The sequence below is a fragment of the Elephas maximus genome, chromosome 15, assembly GCF_024166365.1.
Source record: "Elephas maximus indicus isolate mEleMax1 chromosome 15, mEleMax1 primary haplotype, whole genome shotgun sequence".
Lineage (NCBI taxonomy): Eukaryota > Metazoa > Chordata > Mammalia > Proboscidea > Elephantidae > Elephas > Elephas maximus.
The window spans coordinates 79412979-79424620 of record NC_064833.1 but is presented as its reverse complement, the minus strand read 5'-3'; the positions used below and the strand labels follow the sequence as shown (position 1 = coordinate 79424620).

Genomic DNA, 11642 nt, shown 5'->3' with positions numbered 1-11642 from the left:
GTGGAACCAGAGATATCATTGCTGATGTGAGATGGATCCTGGCTGAAAGCAGAGAATACCAGAAGGATATTTACTCGTGTTTTATTGACTATGCAAAAACATTCAAATTCAAGTTATGAATAACATTGTGAAGAATGGGAATTCCAGAACACTTAATTGTACTCATGAGGAACCTGTACATATATCAAGAGGCAGTTGTTTGGTGAGAACAAGGTGATACTGACCGGTTTAAAGTCAGGAAAGGTGTGTGTCAGGGTTGTATCCTTTCACCATACCTATTCAATCCGTATGCTGAGCAAATAATCCAAGAAGCTGGACTTTATGAAGAAGAACGGGGCATCAGGATTGGAGGAAGACTCATTAACAACCTGTGTTATGCAGTTGACACAACCTTGCTTGCTGAGAGTGTAAAGGACTTGAAGCACTTACTGATGAAGATCAAAGACCACAGCCTTCAGTATGGATTGCACCTCAACAAAAAGAAAACAAAAATGCCCACAACTGGACCAATGAGCAAGAGCATGATAAATGGAAAAAAGATTGAAGTTGTCAAGGATTTCATTTTATTTGGATCCACGATCAACACCCACGGAAGCAGCAGTCAAGAAATCAAACGGTGCATCGCATTGGGTAAATCTACTGCAAAGGACCTCTTTAAAGTGTTGAAGAGCAAAGATGTCATCTTGAAGACTAAGGTGCGGCTCACCCAAGCCTGGATATTTTCAATCATCTCATATGCACGTGAAAGTTGTACAGTGAATAAGGAAGACCGAAGAAGAATTGATGCATTTGAATGGTGGTGTTGGTGAAGAAGATTGAATATACCATGGACTGCCAAAAGAACAAACAAATCTGTCTTGGAAGATGTACATCCAGAATGCTCCTTAGAGGCAAGGATGGCGAGACTGTGTCTTACATACTTTGGACAGGTTGTCAGGAGGGATCAGTCCCTGGAGAAGGACATCATGCTTGGCAAAGTACAGGGTCAGTGGAAAAGAGGAAGACCCTCAAGGAGGTGGACTGGCACAGTGGCTGCAACAATGAGCTCAAGCATAACAATGATTATATGGATGGCACAGGACTTGGCAGTGTTTCGTTCTGTTGTGCATAGGGTCACTATGAGTCAGAGCAACTTGATGGCAACAGGTTTGTTTTTTTTTTTTGGGTATATCATATTTACATTTAAATTTACAAAACTGCTCCCATGACAGTATGGGAACCTATCATGCAAGGAAAAATATTAGTGAAGGTATTCATAAAGTTTCCCCCATGTATCTGTCTGTTTGCCATACTGCAGGGGCTTGCATGTTGCTGTGATGTTGGGATGCCACCAGTATTCAAATACCAGCAGGGTCACCCGTGGTGGACAGGTTTCAGACTAAACTAGACTAAGAAGAAGGACCTGACAGCCAACTTCTGGAAAGAATTAGCCAGTGAAAACCTTATGAATAGCACCAGAATGTTGTTTGATATAGTGCAGGAAGATGAGCCCCTCAGGTTGGAAGGCACTCAAAAGATGACTGGAAGAGAGCTACCTCCTCAAAGTAGAGTCTACCTTAATGACATGGATGGGGTCAATCTTTCAGACTTTCATTTGCTGATGTTGCATGACTCAAAATTAGAAGAAACAACTGCAAACATCCTTTAATAACTGGAAGGTGAAATGTATGAAGTATGAATCTAGGAAAATTGAAAATCATCAAAAATGAAATGGAACACATAAACATGGATATCCTAGGCATTAGTGAGCTGAAATGGACTGGTACTGGCCACTTTGAATCAGACAGTCATATGGTCTAATATGCTCAGAATAACAACTTGAAGAGGAATGGCATTGCATTCATCGTCAAAAGGAATATTTCAAGATTTATCCTGAAGTACGACCCTGTCAGTGATAGGATAATATCCATTCACCTACAAGAAAGACCTGTTAATATAACTGTTATTCAAATTTACACATCAACCACTGAGGCAAAAGATGAAGAAATTGAAGTTTTTTACCAACTTCTGCAGTCTGAAATTGATCAAACATGCAATCACAATGGAGATAATTACTGGAGATTGAAATGTGAAAGTTGGAAACAAAGAAAAAGGATCAGTAATTGGAAAATATGGCCTTGGTGATAGAAACGATACCAGAAATCACGTGGTAGATTTTTGCAAGACCGATGACTTCTTTATTGCAAATACCATTTTTTGCCAACATAAATGGTGACTAGACATGTGGACCTCACCAGATGGAATACACAAGAATCAAATCGACTACATCTATGGGAAGATACAATGGAGAAGCTCAATATCGTTAGTCAGAACAAGGCCAGGGGCTGACTGTGGAACAGACCATCAATTGCTCATATGCAAGTTCAAGTTGAAACTGAAGAAAATTAGAACAAGTGGACGAAAGCCAAAGTATGACCTTGTGTATATCGCACTTGAATTTAGAGACCATCTCAAGAATAGAGTTGATGCACTGAACACTAATGACTGAAGACCAGACGAGTTGTGGAATGACATCAAGGATATCATATGTGAAGAAAGCAAGAGGTCATCGAAAAGACAGGAAAGAAAAAAAAGACAAAAATGGATGTCAGAAGAGACTCTGAAACTTACTCTTGAAGGTTGATTAGCTAAAGCAAATGGAAGAAATGATGATGTAAAAGAGTTTAACAGAAGATTCCAAAGTTTGGCCCCAGAAGACAAAGAAAAGTATTAAAATGACATGTGCAAAGAGCTGGAGTTGGAAAACCAAAAGGAAAGAACACAATCTGCATATCTCAAGCTGAAAGAACTGAAGAAAAAAGTCAAAACTTGATTTGCAATATTGAAGGATTCTATAGGGAAAATATTAAATGATCCAAGAAGCATCACAAGAAGATGGAAGGAATACACAGAGCCATTATATCAAAAAGAGTTGGTCGACATTCAACCACTTCAGAAAACCAAAGGATAGTGGATCTTGCTACACAAAGCAAGATCTTCCACCAATTAGACCCTTGGAAGGTGCTCTACTCCCTGGGGCCCATGCCCACCCAGTCCCGGCTAGGTGTCCTGTGCTTACTAGCTCTCCTCCTCTTCCTCCCAGCCTGACAAGCGCTCCAGTTCCTCGGGCCACAGTGGCTCCACCTCGTCCAGCAAGCTGCCCCGACCTTTTGGTAGGCAGCCGTATCTCTTAACCACTATGCCATCAGGGTTTCCTCAACCATTTCAGGAGGTACCATATGAGCAGGAACTAATGGTACTGAAGGAGGAAGTCCAAAGCTGCTTTGAAGGCGCTGGCGAAAGACAAGGCTCCAGGAATTGATGGAATACCAATTGAGCTGTTTCAACAACAAAATGCAGGGCTGGAAGTACTTATTCATTTATGACAAGAAGTTTGGAAGACAGCTACCTGGGCAACTGACTGGAAGAGATCTATATTTATGACTATTCCCAAGAAAGGTGATCCCACCAAATTAGGAAGTTATCAAACAATATCATTAATATCACACACATAAAATTTTTCTGAAGATCATTCAAAAGTGGTTGTGGCAGTATATCCACAGGGAACTACCAGAAATTCAAGCCAGATTCAGAAGAGGTGTGGAACCAGAGATATCATTGCTGATGTCAGATGGATCCTGGCTGAAACCAGATAATGCCAGAAAGCTGTTCACCTGTGTTTTATCAGCTATGCAAAGGCATTCCACTGCCTTGATCATAACAAATTATGGATAACATTGTGAAAAATGGGAATTCCAAGACACTTAATTGTGCTGATGAGGAATCTGTATATTGATCAAAAGGCAGTCATTTGAACAGAACAAGGGGATACTAAGTGGTTTAAAGTCAGGAAAGGTGTGCATCAGGGTTGTATATTGCACCATATCTGCTCAATCTGTATGCTGACCAAATAATCCAAGAAGTGAGACTATATGAAGAAGAACTGGGCATCAGGACTGGAGGAAGGGTCATTAACAACCTGTGTTATGCAGATGATACAACCTTGCTGAAAGTGAAGAGGATTTGAAGCACTTCCTGACAAAGATCAAAGACCATAGCCTTTGGTATGGATTATACCTTAACATAAAGAAAACAAAAACTCTCACACCTGGACCCATAAGCATCATGAAAAATGGGGGAAAAATCGAAGTTGTCAAGGATTTCATTTTACTCGGATCTGCAATCAACACCCCTGGAAGCAGCAGTCAAGAAATCAAAAGACACGTTGCATTGGGCAAATCTGCTGCAAAAGAGCTCTTTAAAGTGTTAAAAAGCAAAGATGTCATCTTGAAGACTAAGGTGCACCTTGCCCAAGGCATGGTGTTCTTAATTGCCTACTATGCCTGTGAAAGCTGGACGATGAATAAAGAAGGCCAAGGAAGAATTGACGCCTTTGAATTGTGGTGTTGGCGAAGAATATTAAATACACCGTGGACTGCCAAAAGAATGAACAAATCTTTCTTGGAAGAAGTACAACCAGAATGCTCTTTAGAAGCAAGGATGGTGAGACTACATCTCACATACTTTGGACATGTTATCAAGAGGGATCAGTCCCTGGAGAAGGATATCATGCTTGGTAAAGTAGAGGGTCGACAAAAAAGAGGGAGACTCTCAATGAGATGGACTGACACAGTGGCTGCAACAATGGGCTTATGGCCCGAACTGGGCTGCATTTTGTTCTGTTTTACATAGGGTCACTATGAATCAGAACTGACTTGATGGCACCTAACAACAACAACAACATTCATAAAACTTGGAGAGAGGGACTGTAGTAACACAAGTACAGCTGCAGCAATCTTAGACAACAGGGCCTAGGTTTGCAAGTAGGTGGGAGTAAAGGTGTATAGCAGTAGTTGACTTATATGTGTTGGACTGAGACCACCGATACTTCTTAAGGTGGTATTTCCTAATATGCTTAGCAAACAGATCATGTGTTAAACCAATGTAAATCGAGTAGGTGACACTCCTATGTGATAAGTCCTAACGGTTCCTTAGAAGTTTCTACAAATCTCTGATATCATTGCAGAATTGTGATTTCACAATGAAATCCCATAAAATTCCCATCCAGGGAAATTTTACAACCAGTGAGATTCTTAGGCCAAAAAAAAAAAAAAAAAGCCACACAAACAAACCATGAAATAAAATGGAGCCAGTGTTAGGGCTTCTGAAAGGACCAGAACAGGAAAGATTATTCAAACAGAAGATCCTTGTCCTTCTCGTCAGCCAGAAGATTAGTGGGTTCCATCAACTCTCCAGCTGCTCTTCACTGCTCTCTTGTTCTTCTTTGAGAATCTTTTTCTTCTCTTGTATTCTCTTTAACCTATAGAACTCTCTTTCACTCATCCAGCTCTGTGATGATATAAGCAAGGGCTTGTTAAATCCAGGCAATGGTGTCATATTCAGTGGCATTTACACACTTGTGGGTTATCTTAATAACTTCATCCAAAGGAATAAAGGAAGTCTGCAGCAAAGCTAGTTCCACCAGTAGTTCCACTGCTTTGGTACAATTCCTCTTTAACTTAGCCAGTTGTTCCCCACCTCTGGCTAAACCAGTCAATTTATACCTGTGAGTTCCTTCGTGGTAATATACAAACACCAGCAAACACCTGCTACATTACTTTCTTTGCACGAATCTTCACTTGGGCTTCATTAACATTTTGGATAACTGTGATGCTGAGGTCCCCAGCTGTGAACTTAGCCTCTGTGAATGAAAAGACAGCTTTTCTCATCATTTCACCCATCAATGTTTTAGTCCCTATTATTTTCTTTAGGATCTGTCAAAATCAAAACGTAGCTAAAGCTAACGGAAGAAATGATGATGTGAAAGGACTGAACAGAATGTTTCAAAGGGCAGCTCAAGAAGACAAAGTAAAGTATTATAATGAAATATGCAAAGATCTGGAGTTAGAAAACCAAAAGAGAAAAAGAACACAGTTGGCATTTCTCAAGCTGAAAGCACTGAAGAAAAAATTCAAGACTCGAGTTGCAATATTGAAGAATTCTGTGGGCAAGAAATTGACCAATGCGTAAAGCATCAAGGGAAGATGGAAGGAGTAAACAGAGTCACTATACCAAAAAGAATTGGTCAACGTTCAACTATTTTGGGATATAGCATATGATCAAGAACCGATGATATTGAAGGAAGAAGTTCCAGCTTCCCTGAAGGCACTGGGAAAAACAAGCCTCCAGAAATTGAAAGAATACCAACTGCAATGTTTCAATAAATGGATGCAATCCTGGAAGCAATCACTCATCCATGCCAAGAAATTAGGAAGACAGCTACCTGGCCAACCAGCTAGAAGAGATCCATATTTGTTCCCATTCCAAAGAAAAGTGATCTGACAGAATGCAGAAATTATGGAACACCATCATTAATGTCACACACAAGTCAAACTTTACTGAAGATAATATGAGAATTGATGCCTTTGAATAATGATGCCAGCAAAGAATATTGAATATACCATGGACTGCAGAAGAATGAACAAATCTCTCTTGGAAGAAGTACACCAAGAATGCTCATTAGAAGCGATGATGGTGAGACTTCATCTTTCATACTTTGACCATGTTATCAGGAGGAACCAGTCCCTGGAGAAGGACATCATGTTTGGTGGAGTAGAGGGTCAGATAAAAAGATGGATTGACATAATGAATGCAACAGTGGGCTCAAGCATAACAGTGGTTGTGAGGATGGTGCAGGACTGGGCAATGTTTCATTCTGTTGTACATAAGGTCACTATGAGTCGGAACTAACTCAATGGCACCTAATAACAGCAACAACAAAACTTTACTGCAAAGACATTCAACTGTGTGGATCATAACAAATTATGGATAACATTGTGAAGAATGGGAATTCTGGAATACTTAATTGTGCTCGTGCAAAAGCTATGCATAGACCAAGAGGCAGTACATCAACAGGAGACTGACAGAAATTAAAGCCAGATTCAGATCAGGATGTGGTGGGAGGGATACCATTGCATCTTAGTTATCTAGTGCTGCTATAACAGAAATACCACAAGTGGGTGGCTTTAACAATGAAAAATTTATTCTCTCACAGTCTAGGAGGCTAGAAGTCCTAACTCAGGGTGCCAGCTCCAGGGGAAGGCCTTCACTCTCTATTGGCTCTGGGGGAAGGTCCTTGTCATTAATCTTCCCTAGCTAGTCTCCTGACTCTCATTTCTTGGTGATAAGGTCCCCATGTCTCTCTGCTTGCTTCTCTCTTTTATATCTCAAAAGAGATTGACTCAATCTTGTAGATTGAGTCCTGCCTCATTAACATCACAGAGGTAGGATTTACAACACATAGGAAAATCGCATCAGAGGACAAAATAGTGGACAATCACATAATACTGGGAATCATGGCCTAGCCAAGCTGACACACATTTTTGGGGGACACAATTCAATTCATAACACCTTGCTAATGTCAAATGGATCTTGGCTGAAAGCAGAGAATACCAGAAAGATGTTTACCTGTGTTTTATTGACTATGCAAAGGCATTCCACTATGTCGATCATAATAAATTATGGATAACATTGCGAAGAATGGGGATTCCAGAATACCTAATTGTGCTCATGAGGGCTGTGTACTTAAACCAAAAAGCAGTCATTTGAACAGAACAAGGGGATACTACCGAATGGTTTACAATCAGGTGTATCCTTTCACCATACTTACGCAGTCTGTATGCTGAGCAAATAATCTGAGAAGCTGGCCTATATGAAGAAGAATGGGGCATCAGGATTGAAGGAAGGCTCATTAACAACCTACAGTATGGAAATGACACAACCTTACTTGCTGAAAGTGAAGAAGACTTGAAGCACTTACTGATGAAGATCAAAGACTATAGCCTTAAGTATAGATTATACCTCAACATAAATAAAACAAAAATCCATACAATTGGACCACTAAGCAACATCATGATAAATGCAGAAAATATTGAAGTTGTTGATGATTTCATTTTACTTGGATCCACAATAAATGCCCATGGAAGCAGCCCATGGAAGTTTTGTCCAATGCAATGACATATAGCATTGGACAAATCTGCTGCAAAAGGCCTGTTTCAAGTGCTGAAAAGCAAAGATGTCACTTTGAGGATTAAGGTGCACCTGACCCAACTCATGGTATTTTTAGTCGCCTCTTTTTTTTTTTACATATGCATGCAAAAGCTGGGTAACGAATAAGGAAGACAAAAGAAGAATTGATGCATTTGAATTACGAGTTGGAACCGACTGAACAACACCTAACAAAAACAGCAACACATTTTGAGTTAATTTTTGGATGTGATAAAAAGTAAGAAGGGAGGTTCATATTTTTCCTGTGTCATTGTTGTTAAGTGCCATCGAGTTGGCTCTGACTCATAGCAACCTTATGTATAACAGAATGAAACTTTACCAGGTCCTGTGCCATTCTCACAACATTTGCTAAGCTTGAGCTCATTATTGCAGCCCCTGTGTCAACCTGTTTCCTTGAGGGTCTCCCTCTTTTTCACTGACCCTCTACTTTACCAAGTATGATGTCTTTCTCCAATGATTGCCTCCAGCCTGACACCTGACCTATGGACTTGGGACTTGTGAACCTCTACAACTGAGTGAGCCATTTCTTTGAGCTAATTCTCTCTCTCTCTCTCTGTCTCTCTCTCTCTATACACACAGAGAGATATATAGAGAATCCAGCCTAAGACATCTGGTACTGAGAGTTGTTCTAGAGAAACAAAATTGTAAGAATGAGTTTTCTAAATTGTTTCTCAGATCTGTTTAGCCTTGAAGATGTTGATGACTCTGCTTCCAGTAGTAAAGATGGCACTGCTAATCTATGGTGTAAGGTGGCAATAGAAATATGCAAAATATCACCACCAATAGATCAAGTATTGATGAGAGGCAAGACTCTGAGTGATCCCATGTTTGATAATTTTCTACAATATTCTCAGACTGATAAATATAAGGAAGCTTGTTCATTGGTCCCCTTTTCACTAGATGAAGTGGTGAAAGAGAGATGAGCTCAGGACTTCTGAGTCACAGCTCAAGCACTGCATAAATGACTTCAAAGTTGCCACTTGTACCCTGAAAAAAAGTCTTATTTCTTGTAGTAACAGAGCTGATATTGCCAAAAACCAAGCCCAGAGTCTTATTGTAACAGTGACTGAATTACAATGCTAAATGAATTCCCAACCTTGAATGGTTTCTAAAGTTAAAATGAGGACATTGACTGAGAAGAAATGAGATCCTAAAACTTGGGATGGGGATGTATGGGAAGATAATGAGGAAGCTGTCGGGGGGGATAGGGGGAACTGAGTCCCTATATTCTGTTGAATCACTCCTGCCAACAAAACCAGGCCTCACATTCCCATCTGAAAAGATTACTCCATCTTTGTCTGCTAAGCTACCCTTCCCAGTAAACCATTTACCCCTCCACCCGCCTCTGAGGAGATTAACACCGCTGTCTCTGAAGAGCCTTTGTCTGAGTCATCTCCTGGGAAGGTGTCTGAGTCATTGTCTTGGCCTCGCCTGAGGCAGATGCCTTACAATACATTGTTGTATATTCTCAGAACACATCCTCACCACCCATTTTTGCTTCTAGACCTATAACGAGATTTAAGTCCCAGCAAACCCCAAAAGGTGAAGTACAAAGTGTGCCCTAGGAAGAGGTACAGTACACTACAAAAAAACTGCTTGACTTTTCTAATACATACAAACAGAAATCAGGGGAATATGTGTGGGAACGTCTATTAAGGGTGTGGGATAATAGTGTAAGCACCATAAAGTTGGATCAATCTGAGTTTAGTGATATTGATAAGCACAAACTCTTTATTCAATGTTTCAGTTTGAGAGGTTAGGAAAGGATCTAGTAGTTTATTTGATTGGTTCCCTGAAGCATGGATTATGTGGTGATCTGCACTAAATCAAGCTGAAGTAAAGGACCTGCTTTGGTATGCTATAGAAGAAGGCATCCAAAAGCATAGGAAAATTGGTATGCTAGAGTGGATTTATCAGGTTAGGCTCACAGACCCACCCACATATGGAGTGACCAGAGGACACACCTTTTACCATGCTGATGAGAAACAAATTTGTGAAGGGAGCCCCAGCATCCTTGAAGACTGCTGTGATTGCTATCTTATGTGAGTCAGATTTGATAGTGGGAACTTCCCTACCTCAATTAAGACACCTAACTGCAATGGGGCTGATTGGAGCCTATGGTGGTAGGGGCCAAGTAGTGGCACTGAGTTGACAAAGACAAGATGGGTGTGGTTACCATAATGAACGGTGGAGTCAAAGCAATAATCAGAATAGTCTGACTTGTATGAACTTACGGCATTGGCTACTTAGTCATGGTGTTCCTAGGAGAGAAATAGATGGGAAATCTACTTGATCTGTGTACAAGCACAAGAATGCTAGGTCAAGTGAATGGCAGTCTAACTTGAATCACCAGAATAGAGAGTCACAGCCCCTCAGTCAATTTCTAAACTTGAAGCAGTTTACAGGTCTACAACCCCTTGAGTGAAGGGGAGGCCAGGTACTCTTGAAGAAGGACCCTCCTACACTGCACATGATATAATTAACACATGTACAACTGAAAACACACTAGCTCCATTTACATCTTATATTTTATGAGTGAAGAAAACAAAAATATTTGACGCACACATACAAGGAAGAAATAGTCATAACAATTAAGAGTCCTCATTTCTGCAACTGGTCGTGTGGATGTAATTGGTATTTAGATCCACCTCCTTCCACCACCCATTCTATATCCCCTTTGCCCTCAGCAAGCACCTTATCTGGTCATGATTATTTGCCTCGTGCGACAACCCAAACTTTCGTTCCTGAAGGGCCTGGGCCATTAGTGGTCATGTCGGAATTTTGTTGCTGTAGTTTTTCTTTGGCTTTAATCACAGGGCATGGTAGTACTAAGATGCCTTAAGGAATCTTCTGTATTCCAGACATACTCTTCTTTACCTCCATTATGTAATATAAATTCATTTTCCTCTTGGTAGTCAGGATCAATCACACCAACCAAAATGATAACTCCTTTGCCTGTTGATCCAGAGGCATGAGGAGCCCAAAGTAGCCGGCTGATATTTTTAACTTGCAGTTCAATGGAATCAGTGATGGGTCTCCAGGTGGGAGCATTCCTCCCTTTGGAACTAAGGTTTCTAGACCCCCAGAGCATAGGGTTGTAGGGAAAGGAAGCAAAGATTTTGAGAGTGGGTCACTAGGGGTAATAGGGAGTGGTGCCACTCCCATTTCCACTTCTTGATTCCTGGACCCGTGACTCTTGGCTATGGGAGCAACAGAACCATATATTGGATGCTGGTATAGAACATATGTAATCTCCTAGAGAACATTGCCCCAACCCTGCAAGATATTGCTACCTAGCTGGTGCCATAATTGTGTCTTTAGAAGGACATTCCATCATTCTATCAAGCCAGCTGCTTCAGGATGATGGAGAACATGGCAAGGCCAGTGAATTCCATGAGCGTGGGCACATTGCCACACTTCATTTGCAGTGAAGTGAGTTCTTTGATCCAAGGGGATGCTATGTGGGATACCATGATGGTGAATAAGGCATTCTGTAAGTCCTTGGATGGTAGTTTTGGCAGGAGCACTGCATGCAGGAAAGGCAAGAATGACTTTATAATTGTCTTTATTTAGAGATTATGCATGGTGTAAGGAGC

At 40.8% G+C, this 11642-nt stretch overlaps 1 pseudogene; it reads right to left on the bottom strand.

The window, feature by feature from the left end:
- Positions 1-5167: 5167 nt before the first annotated feature.
- On the bottom strand, positions 5168-10808 carry LOC126058682 (V-type proton ATPase subunit D-like; annotated as a pseudogene).
- Between the last annotated feature and the right edge of the window lie 834 nt (positions 10809-11642).